Source organism: Mesoplodon mirus (genome assembly GCF_964341445.2).
Source record: "Mesoplodon mirus genome assembly, chromosome: 3".
In the NCBI taxonomy this organism is placed as follows: Eukaryota; Metazoa; Chordata; class Mammalia; order Artiodactyla; family Ziphiidae; genus Mesoplodon; species Mesoplodon mirus.
In genome coordinates, this window is record NC_138978.1 from 150133923 (window position 1) to 150139922 (window position 6000).

Sequence of the window (6000 nt, forward strand, 5' to 3'; positions counted from 1 at the left end):
TAGTTTGGTAAGAAGCTGATCTGACTCTTTTCCTCAGTTTGGCTGCCTTCATAGAATTTGTCAGGATAAAAGTGAAGATGTTACATGAGAGCTTTGCTCCAAAGAAGAGGGACAAGACTCCTCCTGGTCAGTTAGAGCTTTCTCAGGCAACTGAGATATGTATGGGAGTGGTGGAGGCAGAGTCCTCATACCGTGCAATGGTCCCACAGGGCAATCCACACATTAATTAAAAGACTTGCTCATCCAGGAATCATGTATAAGAATTGGCCATTCAGTGATCCGAGCACTCACAGTGGTCTTAGACCACTGAAGGGTGAAACTGAGCCACATAAGAGGGCTGAAACGACTCTAGGGTGATGCCTGGAGGAGTTAAGCTCACAAGCCGCACACTGGCCCATCACACAATTTCATTAGTAAGTTTTACCCCTGACAAATTCAACTTTAAAATGGGATAGAGAGCCTCTCAAACAGAGACATGAGGAGCATCAGAAAGCCAGCCTCTGACTAACACCCCTGCCAGGTTTATGTATGTACAAAACTTATATTTACAAGTACTTACTTATTTGGAATTAAAGGGAAACTTTGCCCAGAAAATAGCCACTATGGGCTCTTTTATTTTGTATGCAGTTGTTAGAGAAAGCTGGCTTAATAAAACATCGTTTCAGAATTCTGACCCTTGAGGGAACAGGTCCTTCTAGGAGAACATGCTTTTCTCTCCCTGTGCCTTGAGATCAGGGCTCTCAGGAACAGTTATCTAGACCATCTCTAATTCCAGAGACTGAGGAGAAAAACAGGGAGGAAAGAGGCCTTTTGAAATTTGACTTATTCTAACTGTTACAAAGTAGTGAGTTTTATATTGTAACACCCGATTCATGACTAAGTTTTAAAATAAAACGATGAGATCTCTGATTGTGTCTGTCTATATGTCCATGTGTGCACATATGTCTTTACCTTTGGATGGTATTATCAAAATTAACTTGTAAATGAGCTCTACTTAATTGGCTTAAAGTAAATTAAGCATTTATAAAAATTCTCAGAAATAAAAAAGGAAACTATCCAGAATGAATTTCAAGTTCATGTGAACTGGGAAATATTCAGCATTAAATTAATACCTGGTATTAAGGTTTGTCTGTAGATTTAATTAATACAGACATGTCTTAGAGTCATCAACATTAAGTATACTTTTATTGTACCTAGGTTTAATAAAAGTCAAATAAGATCTTATTATATCTGTTGCAAATTTGTCCACAAGAAAAATAACTTGGTATAATGAAATGTTTTATTACTAAATTAAATATAAATGAGAAAAGAGGTTTTGGGTGAACTCTTTAGGAAAATTGTTTTAGGAATATCTACTTAAAAATATTCTCTCCAGATACTTGGCAACTTTAAAGTTTAGAGATGTACTAAATTAAGCTAAATGATGGAAGTTTATTGAATGACTAGGTCATTCCCAAATAAAATAAGATAATGAAACCTTAGGTACTGAACACTGGCCTCCTTTTACAGGGAAACTAAAGGCATTAAGGACTATTCATAAACATGTCTGGGGCCACACTGAGATATTTTCTATAAAAAAACATGTTTTTTAGAAATTATTACTGGTATTTATGTTTGCCAATCTACAGAATGAAAATGTAAACAACAGTTCATAATTGCATACTTCTTAGTCTTCACTAGAAAGTAAGGTTTTAAGAGTTGTGAATTCTAATTTAAATATGTAATTAAAGCTACTAGAAAAAATAAAGGAAACATTTCAGCATATAGTAGCAAAGTAGGATGTGTGTCTTCAGTAAAAGAAGGTATGAGGAATGGAATTGCATTTTGTTAAGGGAAAAAAAGTAATTTTGTTCTAGAGCTGGTTGTTTATGGATGGGAAAAAATAAGGGACAAACTAGTATGGATACAGAAAGTTACAGAAGGTTTATGGAAAAGGAATCCTGAGAAAAGAGTTCTGTGCATGGTCAGGATTGGCTAAGTATAGAATAAATTTAATTGAGTAAATGAATTTTAGAAATAAGCTGGTGCAAAACCTGAATTTGGCTTTTCTCTCTGTTAAGATGACTCAGTTTTCTTAGAATATTGATCCACTTTTGATAACAGATTATAAAGTTTCTTTTACCTTTAACTTGTAACATGTTATAACTGTGTGTAATTGCCTTTGAAATCTTTTTGTCACTTTGGTTAAGTGGATAAGCATTGTTTCACAGTGACCTATGATCCTATTTGACCAAGAGTTTTAAAACCTTTTAGATATTTTTTGACAAAGTTCCCAAATCAAATTCTAAAGATGTTCCTTTGACCTCTAGCTAACTTTGACCTCTAGCTAGCTTCAAAGGGCTCCCTGAAACATCCCAAAGAGAGGTATTAAACTAATTAGGTTCATTTGGTATGTTAAATTACATGGGAACTATTGTCAAATGAGTAATAAGTCTTCTTAGGTTGTATTGCATGGGTAAATATCATTAATATACATAGTCTAGAAATTACCTAAAATTCCTAAAAATCTGGTATGTCCTGGTAAAATTTATCCGTCATAATTCTGGTTATTATCCTAAAGTGTCACAGCAGTAACCAAGTTTCTTTGTCAATAGCATTGTAATCAGGTCTTTAACTGTGCCTTCTTAAGTCTTTTGTCATTCATAGACAATTATTGTCTTACACTTATGCCTTTGCAAAAATGCTTCCTCTTCAAGAAGATTCATAGCAAGGACTTTTGGACAAGTACAGATTTCTGATAACTTTTAGATCATTTTGCTGAACTGGGTAAGAAATTTAAAAATTCTAGTGGAAAACCGGATGGCTTCATGAAACTATTAACAGAAACGATTAGTTACATAGGACTGAGTGAACTGATGAATGTGGTTATAATTTTTATGGTTTCTGTCTAAAACATTACTGGCTTTTCATCTGTGTTTTCCAGACATAAGCAGACCCTTCCCTCAAGCTAGTTATGACTTACAGCAATTTGGTAAGTTGTACCTCTGTAAACAGAATTGAAACATTTATCTTTTCTGTCTACCTGATTCCTTCAGAAATTGGAAACTCATAGGTTCCCAGTAGCCTTATCAGGTAAATAAGGAAGGCAACCTCCTGGCTGGTGATATTGTGGGGATCTTGAAAAGGGAGTAATTCACCCAAATCTGTAAGGCAAAATCTGTGACAAGCCTTTGGCATTGCTTTCCTTGATCTTGAGGCCTTTTTTTTTTTTAATATTCATTTACTTTATTTTATTTATTTATTTTCTTCACTTTTTTTTGGATGTGCTGGGTCTTCGTTGCAGCACGCAGGCTTCTCTCTAGTTGTGGTGCGTGGGCTTTCTCTCTCTAGTTGTGGCGCTCAGGCTCAGTAGTTTTGGTGCACAGGCTCAGTTGCCCTGTGGCATGTGGGATCTTAGTTCCCCAACCAGGGATCAAACCCGTGTCCCCTGCATTGGAAGGCAGATTTCGTACCACTGCACCACCAGGGAAGTCCCTGAGAGGGCTTTTTTAAAGAAAACTTCAGTCCGAGACTCCTAATGAAAAGCTCCCCACGGCCAATATTAAAGACCCTATATGATCAATTACACTTACCTAAGTAATCAGGCCAAGGTTATTGAAATTAGACTTAATATGCAAACAAATTAATCTTAATTTGTCTATATTTGGTAAAAATGAGGGTAATTTTAGAGAGAAAAATTTATGTTTTAGTGGATATCAAATTCTAGTTTTGTTAATTGAGGTCTGTATTTACTGCTTAAGCCTCACTTCCGATTCAGCTCCTTGCTATTATGTTATATTATTGTAAAGTTTAATTGAATTATTAAAAGGACACTCTAAGTTGTTTCTGAAGTTTATCTCAGTAATCTATCTTTGGATGAAGATCAGATGCCTCATGACCTGTAGCCAGGGATTATGCATACTGGAAAATACATCATTTAAAGGACTATCTTCAACCTAGATGGAAAGACCCTTATCAGGTACTCTTAACTAGCTCATGCACAGCGAAACTGAAAGGAATTGACTCTTGGATTAATGTTTCCAAAAGTGTCCCTGTACTGGACTGGCCTAGAGAGAGGATTGCTGACCTTAAAATCACCTTAAAACAAGACTCAAACAGAGGAGAAACTTCCAGACTAGGATGAGAAGATGACATCTGAAATAGACATCTGACCCAAGATGCTGGACCAGGCCTGTCTACCAATTACTCTGATAATTGCTCACAACTTTGCTTATGAACCGAATGTATTTCACCATCTTATACTGCATTTAAAGTTAATCCAATTGTTGGCTTTATGGCTATTTACCTATATCCAGTTCTTCTGGATTACTTTGGTGGATCTCTCCACTCCAAGGCTCTAATTGGATAGCCCTTAGGAAATTTATTCTAGAAGAAAGAAATTATAGTTCTCTTTAGGCCACTATTGATATTACTAGGTGATATCCCTCACCTGGCCAATTAATAATACCTGCTCCGACTCTGACCATAAATATGAATTTTCTTTTAGGGTCACTCAAGCTCAGTCAGAACACCAAGCAGAATCTCAGTCAAAAACCATAACCTCCTGTTTATGACAAGGAAACCTCACACAGTTCTGGTATGTATCTATGTGGCTAACACCAGGCTATGCTCAAGTTTAAAGGCTCTTTTAGTATATTAAATCATACGAAGGATAACCAGCTAATAACAGTAGGAAATTGGGTCGGGTGCCTTATAAACAATACCAATATATAATTTCCTTTAAAGATAAGAACTGGTATAGAACAGGCTAAGTCAGATGACCTGGGGATATACTGGGCTGCACCTAATAGAAGTTCTAAGCTTAAATTCTTATTTATAACCTTACTAATACTACTAGCTATATCATTTGTATTTTGCCTGTTTTACAAAATCTTTTCTGTAATAAATTTATTTATTTAATTTATTTATTTTTGGCTGTGTTGGGTCTTTGTCACTGCTCGCAGGCTTTCTCTAGTTGCGGCGAGTGGGGGCTACTCTTCGTTGCGGTGCACAGGCTTCTCATTGCGGTGGCTTCTCTTGTTGAGGTGCACAGGCTTTAGAAGCTGTGGCACATGGGCTCAGTAGTTGTGGCTAGCGGGCTCTTGAGTGCAGGCTCAGTAGTTGTGGTGCACAGGCTTAGTTGCTCCGTGGCATGGGGGATCTTCCCAGACCAGGGCTCGAACCCATGTCCCCTGCATTGGCAGGCAGATTCTTAACCACTGTGCCACCAGGGAAGCCCTAAAATTGTTGTTTTTTGCATTATCAAATGTGTGACTGAGACTTTGATAAAATGATGACTAGGTGAACTTGGAACATTTGACCAGATACATAGTTCTATATCAGATCAATGACCATAATAGTGTAACTCTAGATATGGGAAAAGGCAACAAGAGGGAATCATTTCCTGTACCATAACAGACTAGTGAGACTGTCTTGTGGTCCAGAGACTTTGGCTACTCTTAATAGGGCCTAGTCCAGTAACAGCACATTGAGTTGCCTATCGAAAAATTCCTCACCTGGCGCAGGAATGTCTTAGCACTCTGGGACAAAATGGTCACGAAGTGCCTCCCAAACCATGGTCGAATTTATGACCGTGATCGGGCACTGCCAACTAAAAGTTGTCACTTGCCATCTGGCACCACAAGAATGAAGTCACTGGCCACTGCAGTGGCTGACCTTCAACACACCCTGAAAGGAGTTCGGGGAAGAGATCAGGGATGAGGCATTCTGTGCTCTGGGAAAAACTGGCAGAACAGGCCTTCAGAAAGATATTTTTAGGGTAAGATTTCATGAGCCCCATTTCTTGCATCTTCTCGTATGTAGAAAAATACTAAAATCATTAGTGGAGACATTTGTTCCTTGTGACTAACAGCAACCCTCTACCAAAATGTGTGCTTGATTGCACGTATCCTCCTTCACCAAAATCACATATATACTGACCTCCCCTCTTACTTCTTCAGAGCAGTTCCTCAGAGTTATCTCAGAGGCTGTCTCTTGGGATATAGTCTTCATTTTGCCCCA